The sequence below is a fragment of the Pteropus vampyrus genome, unplaced genomic scaffold, assembly GCF_000151845.1.
Source record: "Pteropus vampyrus isolate Shadow unplaced genomic scaffold, Pvam_2.0 Scaffold35, whole genome shotgun sequence".
NCBI classification, from domain to species: Eukaryota; Metazoa; Chordata; class Mammalia; order Chiroptera; family Pteropodidae; genus Pteropus; species Pteropus vampyrus.
This window is the reverse complement of record NW_011888816.1, coordinates 7,126,916-7,139,087: the sequence shown is the minus strand read 5'-3', so window position 1 is coordinate 7,139,087 and position 12,172 is coordinate 7,126,916.

Sequence of the window (12,172 nt, the reverse complement as noted above, 5' to 3'; positions counted from 1 at the left end):
TTTGGTCATTTAGAAGCTAACAGAATTCTCCCAATTCTATGGCAGTAAAATGAGTACTTTATATGTTTAAAACCAATTTTCGTTTGAATTGGATCTTGATTTAAAATATGTAAGTCCAGCGTTCCTGAGAGCACCTGTCTGGGTGGGGTGGGGAAGGTGTTCCTTGCCCTCAGGCTGTTTTCAGTGGCTGCATCACTTATTCATGGTTGAGCGAGCTGTTTGGGACATGGAAGATCTTTCTGTGTTTGAGGGTTTAGGGGAGGGAGGGAGCAGGTGAAAGCGGCACTGGGTAGGGCAGCAGTCTGTGGACTGGACTCATGCAGAGAAACAGCAGGGTCAAGTCAGAGCCCTTTCCATCAACTCCTACTGTGGGAGATCACAGTCCACAGGCCAGTTCAGAGATGAGGCACTTGAAATGGTGCTGCTGGGTCAAAGGGCATTTGTCATGTTCCCAGCACCCTACTCACACCAGGGTGAGAACAAGAAGGGTCCGTTATGTAGAAGTAGCAATAGTTCAGGTATTATCCAGGTGAGTGGTGAGTAATGTCACTTGCCCTCCCCCAAATATTCTAACCACAAATGGAAAATTAATCAGTCCAGCGTTTCCAGGCTCCATATGCTGGCATCTGGGAACCGAAACTCCCAGATGACCCAGACACGCTGTGGCCTCTCATCCAGACGTCAGTAGTGGCAGATGCAGACTTGCACCTGGGAGGAACAGCTGACCCGTTTGGCCAGAGGCCAGATCATTGCTTATCTTGCCAAGTGCGTGATCAGGTTGTATTCTCTGGAGCTTGAAAATAGATAGACTGACACCTCTCAAGTGACTCAGGTGACAGGGAGGAAAAGGGAGAGGAGGTTGAGATGGAAAATGCCTGCACAGAACTAGTTATTCTGGTGCAGTAAAGCAATCAATGGGTTGGCCACCTGACTTGAAGAATGCTAAAAGTATATTCTAGTAGGTTTGATCCAATGCTATAAATCTGGCCGAGGCCCAGACTCACCTAGATAACAAAAATGTGATTTCAGTGGGCTCTCTCTTCACTACCTTTTTCTGAACGTCTTCAATCATCTCATTGAGCAAGTTGAGACCACGCCTCTCTGCATGGAGCAAGAGCTGTTCCTTGTGGATGCAGGCCCTCCAGGAAGAGGGTTACCAGTGGGAAGCAGTGTTCTCCATTTCTGTACACATGGCAGGGCTCTGCAAACCTTGTCTGTAAAGAGCCAGATAGTTACTATTTGGGGCTCTGCAAGCCGTACGGTCTCTTTTGCAAACATTCAACTCTGCCCTTGCAGCATGAAACCAACCACAGATAATACTTAAATGAATATGGCTATGGTCCAAAAAAACCTTTATTTATAAACCCTAAAAAATATCAGCCAAGTAGAATTCATATTATTTTCACATGTCGTGAAATTGTATTACTCTTTTGATTTTTTATTTTCAACCATTTAAAAATGGAAAAGGAAAAAAAAAAAACCCTTCCTGAGCTCACAGGCCATACAAAACCTAGCAATCATCAGATTTGGCCTTCGAGTTGTAGTGTGCACACCCCTACCTTATGCACATGGAAAGCAGCCCTCTGTTTGCCAAGGGAAAGCAAATTGCTATCTTAGACCCTCCCTCAAACTACCCAGTGGTTTTTGCCTCCAAAATGAACAAGAACACCATAGTCTTTAAATAAGCTGTTTTAAAAGTCCTTGTTCCAAAGGAAAATGAAAACAAAAGACACTTGTTAAATTGACCCAAATGTAGGCAAGCATCCCTCAAGAGCTGAAGGCCCTGGGTCCAGGGATTGACTGACTACTGGGTGCTAACCCCACTGAGCTGAGGGCTAACACCCAGGCACAAGGCCTTCTCGACAAGACTCAGCCCGTAATGATTTCGAAGCAGGAGTGTTCATCATCTCAGACTGATTTCCATTTCAGCCCAGCTCATGCCATCGCTCTAAAAATGATCCTAAAGAATTGTGACTGTTTGAATCAATAGCGACATAATCAGTAGAAAGCCCGACCCAGCACATTTCAAAATTAGCAGTCTTCTTGGCTTTATGATTCAATATTAGCAAGAAGAAGAAAGGAAGACTTTTCTTAACCATCCCCTCATTTAAATTAACTAAATCGGTTTTACAAAAAAAAGTGAGGGCGTTTGTCTAATTCTTTGAAAGAATTTACCAGTGCAAAGTAGAGCCTTTCCAGGTAAGATAATTCTCAGGCCTTTGGAGGATCCCCAAAGCCTCCTGCAGTGTACCCTGGCGGGCTACTGATGGTACACGATTCTCTATCTGCATCAGACATTTATCAAGGCTGACAAGCCAAAGCCCTTGCCACAATTTAATTTTCATGTAACCACTTTCAGTTGTCCAGCTGTAGGCAAAGGAAATGAGCAATGAAATTTTCGAAGTCTGCTCCAGCACCTTCATTTTCCTGTCTTTATGTGCTTTACTTTATAAATTTATTCTGTACCTGCTTTATAGATCTCGCTCTAGTTTTCCTTTTGGCGCCAGCTAGGAAGGAGATGTGGCTTTACGAGGGCCATGGGTTCAAAGCCAGACTTGACTATCCCAGGGAGACAAAACGAGACAAAGACGTTACCTCCATCAGCACCCCAGAAATCTATCAGATATTTCCTGTATGCCATCAGTGAACAGATGGGATTTCGTGTTTGCAACTACGTTTGATGTAATTTAGCGAATCCTTGCTGAGCGCCCGCATTGTGCCAGGCCCTGTGCCAGGAATGGGAAGGGAAGATGAGTGAGACGTGGCCCTGCCATAAGCATCGCCTGATCTTGCGAGCTGCCGGGATGTTTCCTTTGCGGGGTTGGAGGCTGTCTATGAGCAGTCAGCTCTGTCAGGGACAGACGTTTGGGGTTGGGAGAGGTGGGATGACTTGCTTGGGCCATTCTCCACCCTAAGGTGTAGGTGTGACTCTGGGAGCCCTGACACACTGCTAGGCCAACTGAGGCACTCTCTAGGAAAGCAGGCAAGGATTGCTGCTCTCCATCTTTCTTTTTCTTTTTTTTTTTTTTAAACTATAATTTAATTTTATTCACATGTAGTTGCCATTCTCTGTGTTCCTTAAATCTACCCTGATCTGACTTCACTAGTAGATGAAGGCCAGTTGTCCTGCCCACTGGGCCAGAATAACATAGCTAAGATTCAGGGAAATTCGGCCAAAGGAAGATCTTAAGGATGTACAGCAGGCGGCCAGACCTCAAAAGTTAGAAAGGGTGACCCAGGTACAGGTGAAGGCCTGCGCCAAGCAAGGCCCAAGGCCATGTAACAGCCTGACGTGAAGGAGCATCTCTGAGCCCCCAAGTCAAAGCCAAAGAGGGAGAAAGGGCTCTACTTCAAGGAACTGCTGAGGGTTCACACTTGACGCTGTGGAGCAGAGGTTCTCGAGGTGTGTCCCTGGACCAACAGCATCAGCATCCCCTGAGAATGAGTGAGAAATGCAAATTCTCAGGCTCCATCCACAGCCTACTAAGTCAGAAACCCCGGGGGTTGGGCCCAGCCATCTGTGTTTTAATGGGCTCTGATTCTGATGCCCACTAAGGTGTCAGGACCACCCATGTGGAGAATGAGGAGAGTGACTTAAACTGGCTTTAGGAAGAGATGACTGTTAACAAGTTAAAAAATCAACTGCTAGTGTATTGAGGAGAGGGGGCAAAGCAGACGTACCACCCACCCTCCAGGGCCCTCCAGGCTCTAGTCCATACTCCCTGAAGCAGTCGTTTCAGAGAATCCTGGTCCTAGTCTCAACTCCTCTCCTTCCCTCGAGCCGCTTCCTGCTGGTCTGTCCCCTTTCATCCTGGAGAAACATCCCAGGAGAGGCCGTAATGAGGCCACTCATCCCTAGGGAGGCCACCATCCAGGTCCCTCCTCCAGGGCTATACTTCAGGGCGAAACAATTAAACTGCAGCAGTCACCCTGCATCACCTGGAGAACTGTCCACATAGTCTCTCTGCTTGGCAGACAGTGGAGTGTGGTCATTTAAGGACACTGCCAGGTGACTGCAACACCGCTCCGTGGGTAGTAGGTCTGGAGCATGCAGCGTCATAATCCAGGCACTAAATTGGATGGGAAACAAATGGCTTTTCTTGGAAGGGCAGTAACTCATTCTGGATGTTACTAAAAGTAGAAAAGAAAAACAAACCTGCCACCTTCCCTGCAGACAGTGTCTTGGCCCTTGAATTTCTAAGACCTGCAGAGGTGCCAAGCTTCACCAATGCTCTTTTCCCCCATTGACCAGATGCCTGGGGTCCACCAATTATTAAGTTTTTTGATTTGTAGCTTAAACTATGAAGATCCATCAACCTTTGGGAGGACTAGTTGGCACTCTATCCGTCATGTACAACTAACTGTGGTACGGAATCTGTCCTCGGATAAGGATTTCGGAGGTCGGGAGATGGAGGACTGGGGGGCGGGGCTTGCAGTAGAAGAACTGAAAAGAAACGGGCAGGGAAAGAGCCCAGACACATGGCCTCGGAGAGCTGCCCCTTGCTCTTTAGTTTCGAAGAACCCCAGTTCCCTCCAGATCGGAGACACATTCCTGGTCCTGTCAGCAGTCTCCTTGCTGCGTCCTCCCAAATGCCCTAAAGGACACCCTCGTTTCTCCAACCCGGCTTGGTAAAGGTCTTCTGATTAAATGCCCAGTCTCCTGAGACCACAGAGATTGTATAAAATAACTCATCTCTAGCAGGTTAGAATCTGCTAACAAGGACAAGTAGGGCTTGCCCGTCGCTGGCTGGTGGAGATCCCAGAAGTGGAGGTAAAGTGTTTCCTCAGGCCACTTAGATCCCAAAGGGCTTTTTCTTATTCTCTAATGAAACCCTTCTTTCCCAAGACCTTAAGGCAATTTCATATATTTCACTGAAGTTAGTCATTTATTGCAAAAGCCTAATGTGGACAAAAGGACAAGCAATTGGATGTCAGGCAGTCGATGGAGAGGCCTTTGGTAGTTCGGGAAGCAGGATGAGCTCTGCTCTCCTTGGCAGGCCTAGACTTGTGTAAATCAGGTAAAATAGGAAGACATTAGGACTGAGGGTGAGGACCTCAGATCCAGCCAGGACACCAGGTGGAGTGAGTGAGCAGTGAGGGGGCTTTCGTTAGGAAGGCTGGGCAAAAGTGAAACATGCTGGCGTGTCATCGGGCAGACCTGTCAGCCATTTATACTAGTCAGAAATGTAGAGAGTGCTGCATCCTGACACCAGCTAGTTCCTCCCATTCTAAGGAGCAGAGAGGAGCTGGTACCTCTGGACCATTGAGGTAACACATCTTTACAGTCGGGGTCCCGCTCCATGAGAACTTTCAGTTGAATGAAATGGAACCACAATTGTCCTCACTTCCCAGGCTCCTGATGGGGTACCCTGATGGGGAACCCATGGTTATGTGAGGTTAGTATGGCTCCCCAACTCTTGCTTCCTCTGCTGTCGCAGGCCCCTTCCTCAAGTCAAGAAGAATAACTTATCTATCACAGCACCCTGGGTATCTAGCATGGCCCCTGGTCTATAGCATGTGCTCAATAAAAGCTGAAGTACATGGAAAATCAGAGATCACTGGACATCAATGAATGGACAAGGTTTGAAAAATTAAGATGCTCCATTGGAGAAAGATTCCTCCAGCTTTTCTCTTAGCGTATAGGTTGCGGTCCTTTACAAAATCAGACGTAGGAGGATTAGAAGTGCAGTGGAGGGAGGGTAACCTTCCTGCTTAAGAAATGGAAAAAGAACAGGAGTGAGGCTGTTGGGAGAGTGACCCCTTCTCAGCTATAACCAGTCAGAGGAGCCCCTAAGCAAGGAGCAGGGGTAGATGTGCCTTGATGAGCCCACTTCCTCCAACCAGTAAGCCATGGGCACCATCCCCACTGAGACAAAGCCCTCATCTGTTAAAAGCCCTGTGCTGCTATCCAGCGTCTTTTATCAGATTGGCTGCAGAGGAGATTCATCAAGGTGAAGCTCAATTCTCAATAGACTAATGAAACGAGGGCAACAGACGTGCAAAAAGCCAAAACGCAGACAGCGTGTATTAATCACAGGCAACAGAAACATGTCAGCTTTAATGTCTGCTAGCTTTTATCTTCAAATGAAAATGCATCTCTGCTGCCCAGACCCTTTATTTATTTTTTTTTTTGAGCATTTTAGAACAGAACTGGGACACACACGTGCGCAGACACGTGTGTGCGTGCACGCACATGCAAATGGTGAGGGTTCTTTTTCCCCACCAGAAAGAGCTATCAGAGAAATGTGCCCACAGGTTGTGTCTATTTTCAGAAGCAGAGAACCAATCACAAGTCTCAGCTGCAGACTCCAGTCCCTGTGTGGAGAAGGGAGGGAACGGGATGAGGAGACATCTATCTGCTCTCGGGAAGGGTTCACGAGGAGCTCTGCAATGAGGTGCTCTGCCGGTGCCTATGGGTCACAGAGGTGAATAGATGGCACTTCCACCCCCGGAGACAAAAGTGCATCTATCCTAGGCAGCGTGAAAAACCCAGCCCCCAGCTCCCTTTCACGGCTACAAAGGAGCCGATGTGCAGCATTCAGGAGAAGTAAGGCTCATCATCGCTAGTAAATCTCAAGGGGTGGAAATAAGGCAAAAGCCTTTTAGAGGTTAGGAAATTAGACTTGGTACCCAGGGCTGAGCATTCAAAGAAATAAGAAGAGATGGCGACTCAGAGTAAGGGAACAGGTGAGGCTGGATAGAAAGGAGTGACAGCAACCAGAACGCCCTGTCTTGAGAGCTGTGTCCAAGTTTCAGCAGACTTTCGGGTACGTCTGGCCGTGTTACCATAGAGGCAGCCGTATCAATCGCTTCCAAAGTCAGAGCTGTTGGCAGGTGATTTCAGTTCTTCATTGAGCCAGTCATGATGGATCAAGCCATCTAATTACTTCCAACCTGACCTCAGTTGCTTCTAAAAAAAAATGTTGTTGGTGACCTGAGCTGAACAGGCTTGGAAGGAGACTGAAGAAAACCAGTTGGTGAGTTTAGAAAAGAAAGTGCATGTAGAAGTCGATTGTTTTCAACGAAATCTGTAGGTATTAGAGTTGGGTGTGTTATGGTATTGGCATGGACATTATAATGTCGTAAGGTAAGATTTGGAATGATTTGGTGGCACTTTAGTTTGGAAGATTAGTTAATGTATTAAATATAAATTATCAGAGATGAGTAGGAGAAAGACCAGCTAAATATATGTGTCATATACGTATCTATAATAGAGAAATAAGTAAGTTATAGAATGAAGATGTTGATGGTCCCAACACATTTTAAATTCCTTAGAAACATTGGTTTGGGTGTTATAATTTTTCTTCTTGTTGTTTACTTTTAGCTCTCAAAACACCGAGAACAGGGCCTGGCACATGGTAGGAGTTTGGTAAGCATTTAGAAATTGAAGATCTAGCTTGTCATGACTTGGTAGACACTCAGTAGTATCACTATACCCCAAATTAAGTGAGCTGCAGAGAAGCCTGTCTACATCCCCCTCCTAGATCTTCACAACCTGGCTAAGGAGAAACCGTTACTAATTCACAGATTCAGTGCAGTGTCCAACCAGCTGCAAGCACTGGGTCTGCCTGGCCCTCTCGTAGCGAGCAGTGACAGGGTATGGCACTTAGTGGGTTCATACCACGTATACCACATCTGCGTAACACCCAGCAAGCTATTTCTACAGGGAACAGGGCCGGGGACTTCCCTTCTGTCACCTCGGCCATTTCCTAAACATGTGGTGAAATGCTGTTGAATTTTGACAATTTCAGACACAATTCTGGAACCAAATGTAAAAGGTCCTGGGTTCGGCCAGTCAGAAAGGTCCAGTGGTTTCTCCTCTCGGCCCTTCTCTTCTCCTGTGTCTGAAGATGCCACCACCATTTAAAAGTCTTGGATGGCTGTTTACTCCCAACTGCCAGCCACAATGTGTGTGAGAAAGGTCTGAGAGAGGAGGTGAGCTTTCTCTCTCCAAGCCTCTGTGGTATTGACACTGCAGAGAGAGGAAGGACCAGCAGCCTCGTTTTACACAATCACCTTCAATCACTGTTATTATCTCGCAGTTACTGCCAGTCTGGCCAGCCAGTCTCCCACGATGGCCAGCTGCGCCTCCAGGGGTGGGCCAGTGTGTACCTGACATGTCAGCTTTCTGAGCTCTTCCAGCTGCCTCAAAGAATGAATCCTTTTAGTCTAGAAAATGTGTTTATTTGCTAACTATACTATTGTGTGTGTATGAGTTGATGCAATGCCACCTCTGGACTGTCTCGTTGGAGGGACTGAATGCGTTTATAGAATGTTGGATCTAATTTCAGGAGAGGGCATTGTCATCTTGCTCCATGAATGAGGTTGCCTAGTTGCAAAGATCAGAGAAATTGCTCTTTCCTTCTCCACCTCTCTGTCAGCACCCCCGCCCCTGCCTAATGAGCTGTCCTGTCCAATTCAGGCTGACACTGGGTGAGGGGCACTGAGAATCTGTATGTACATAGAGATATAGGAAGAAACAAGAACCGTCACGGGAATCTGTTGAGCCTGTGATCTTACCTATGTTGGAATCACACACTTCAAATTTCTAACAATTAAGATTCTTGCCGTTTCCGAGTAATTTGTTAAATGCTATTCGACACAGACAGATATTTATTTTCCGCCTTGGCTTGTAAATGCCTACAAACTGATTCATGTTGGTGGTCATTATGACACTTTCTGTGAATTGGTGAATAAATATGATTTTAGAATTTCACAGTAAATATGACCTCTGAGGGTTTTATTCTTTAGCCTATTTGATGAGGTAAAATGGTGAGAACTGCTTTGGCTGGGTCAACATTATCTGGGGCCCTGTCCTAAATCCATGCATGGGGAGGAGAGGGTATAGGATATGGGGGCTGGTGTGGAAAACTGGCCCATATCAAGCCTTCATCAGGGCGCCCTGTTACACGCAGAGCTGAACTCGGCAGCATCATTGCCGGAGACCAGGGCAAAGACAACCCTAATGTATTTGTCAAGCACCTACAAAGGGCTGGAGCTCTATGCATGTGATCTTAACCCCTGAAGTAAGTAGTTCTTACTATTAAACATGGGGAAGACGAGACCCCGGGGGAGCCGGGGGTGTGGTGGAGCACAGGTGTGACTGAGCACAGCTGTCTCTCTCCTAGCCCATTCCCTCCTGCTCCTCCATGCTGCCCTTCCCATACACCCAGGTGCCACCCAGGGCCACCTTGCCCCTGAAGCCCACGGGAGATGGGCTCCCCTCCCACCCAGAACACTTGCCTTGAATTCTGTGAGCTGTAGTAACTGCTGCCTCTCCCTCCTGTTTCACATGGGCCTGATCCAGGAGTCGAGCCTTACCCTTTGCTTCCGGAGAGAAAGAGGAGAAATTCAAACAAAGTTTTCATGGACACGTTGGAGTCATGAAGTGGAGTCACACTGCACATGAACACAGCAAACACCGCTTATCACAATAGGCATTATCATTTTTTAAACTCTTTCTGGCTACCCTTCCCTAGCCTTGTGCCATCTGCCTGCCCTCCAAACCCTTTCTTTCCTCTCCCTGCTCTCGTCTCCGTGCCTCCTTTTCTCAGAAGTGAAAAACAAGTTTCTTTCCTTTTCTCTTGAAAGAGCAGCTTCATCATCTTTTCTTCATTCCCTGGCATCCTGCCAAAATCCATGCCCATCCTTCTACCCCCAGCAGTGCATTCTGATCTTCTCCCAAAGACAGATCGTTCACACCCTAAGAGTTCTGCCCGATGCTAAGACAGCATGTTTATCACATTGAACTATATTTTTTCTATTATAGCTCAGAGATTCTCAGCAAGGAGCCTAAGAAAACTTATCTGTTTACGGGGGAGGGGTCCTTCCATCTTCACCTTGGTTACACACACACACACACACACACACACACACACACACACACACACATACACACACACACACACCCTTGACTTCCTTGGAGCCCGGTGTAGTAGCTCACTACCAGATTCCTTACCTCACCACTCTCTTATTCCCGAAACAATCTGGGCCCACATTCTTACTGTCTGATAAATAGATTCTTCATTGTCTTTCTGTGCCTGTTCCCTTTCATCTCTCTCAAAAGCACCTCCTCATTCTTCAGCCACCACACAGCCTCCTCCCCTCTTCCTCCTGCACACTCTGCCATGAGACTGATGCTCCGCTGGGAGGCACCCTCCTGGCTGACAGGCCACAGAGACTTCTAGGAATCTACGCTTTCTGAACAAGCCCCTGGAGCACTTGGGGTTCCCCAGTCCTTGGGGAAATGAGCTACATTCTTTAACCTGAAAAGGTCTTGTTTATTGAGTTTGACTATAGGACTTCATATTAAGTTAACCGGACAAAAGGTCCATGGCAAAAACTTTGAACAAACACCAACAAATACAAATTCACGAAAACTAAACGATGGATAAAAGTCCCGAGCAGAGGTTTCATCTCAATCATACATGTTCGTGGTTTAGGGGAAAGCCTGGGATAAAGCAAGAGCTTGGAGAGAATTCATCAAACTAAACTAAATGAAACCTCAAATCTAAGGTCCTCATGACCTGGCCGAGCCTATGTTTTTCTCCTTATACCCCTCCAATTGTGCAGCATGAATCCTGGGTCTCGGTATTCCTAAAGCACCTGCTGAATCTCCATCTCCAGGCTTTTGCTCTTGCTGGTCATGCTACCTGGAATGCCATCCTTCCTCCCCCTCTTCCCATACCTTAGACCATGGAAATCTTTCCCCTAACGGGAGGCTCCACTCCCAAGGTCTAGAGCTATTTCTCAGTGATTTCCCCGGTGGAATGTGATTCTACCATCCTCTGCACCGCCACCCCTGCCCAACCCTCCGCCCCAGAGCCTGTCCTGATTTATTATTAAGTGTCCCATGTAGATGGAGTGGGGAGACAGGGGCCAGGGCATGTTGTCCTAAGCCGGATTCAAATGCCCGCAGAGGTAAGGCAGCGTAAGCGAGCATAGCTACATGGACGAGGCGTCGGGTGAAAAGAAAACTGAGTTTCAAGTGCAGAGAGGGAGCTGCTTGTCAACTCCAGCCGACTGTTTCAATGCACGGATGGTTGCCCGTTATTGCTAGATCTGATTTTCTCTTCCAGAACATTAGAAATACAGGTTTTTGTGAGAAACCTACCAGATTTTAAATTCTGGCAACTAATGCACACGTTTTAACAAATGCCGTGTGGGCCAAATAAAATGGATTGGCAGGCTGCATTCAGCACTCAGGCAACCAGTTAGGAACCTCTATTCTAGACTATATCAGTGTGGATCAGGTGAGTATGACTAATAAGAAAAACAATATTGTCACAATGCCTTCCACTCAGTATTTGGTCATGTGGGTGATGGCTACTCACAAATGCCTCTGCAAGGGTGGCAGAAGGAATGGAGGTGAGAGAAGCTGAGGTCAGCCATGTGGGTATTTGAAGGCGTGATCAGGGTAAGGAGGTTTCTGGGCAGTGGTGTGTTGGCGAATGGCTAACAGGCAGCTTTGGGGAGGGGTCTAGTTTGTAGCATTTGCTGATTGCGGTGATTAAACACACCCATCGTGGCTGATTTTAAGCTGTGAACATGATGTCACTGAACTCAGAATTGGGAAGAGATGCTAGCAGTTGGCTAACAATGGTTCTAGCGCATCGCTGTTTACAGGTCAGACATCAAGAAAAATCCAGGAGCACTTCTACTCATGACCTAAAGGGATTTATGCACGGTGCTGTGAATACTTCATGTTCCTTCGCAGGACCAGGCATGGAATGCTGCCACTTTCATTGGTGGCTCTAATCTCTGTTAAATGCCAAATGACTTGAGTAGGGGCTGCTGGTCCCATTCAGCTATTCTTAGTCATTGAAGACTGAATATTGGAGTGGAGGAAGCAGAATGAAGAGACCAGGGGCTTGGTGTTGGCTGTGCTCTGAAGGACAGAGAGTTTCAGTGGCAGAAAGGGCAAGAAAGGGGTGAGGCTGCCTCTCCTCCATGGCAAACCATTCAACCTGCACCCCCTGGTTTTTCGAACCTGAGAAGTGAGACAGCCAAGGGACACAGAGGCGCCGAGGAGAGATGAAAGGAGGCTGCTCGAATGGAAGTAAAGTTAGTGATACCGTGTCCCCGCCGAAAAGAGCAGAGAATTTTCAAAAGGGGCCTGACCTCTAGCACTCTTTTTTGTTCCTTTTAGAATCCTAAATGATTTTTAAAATCT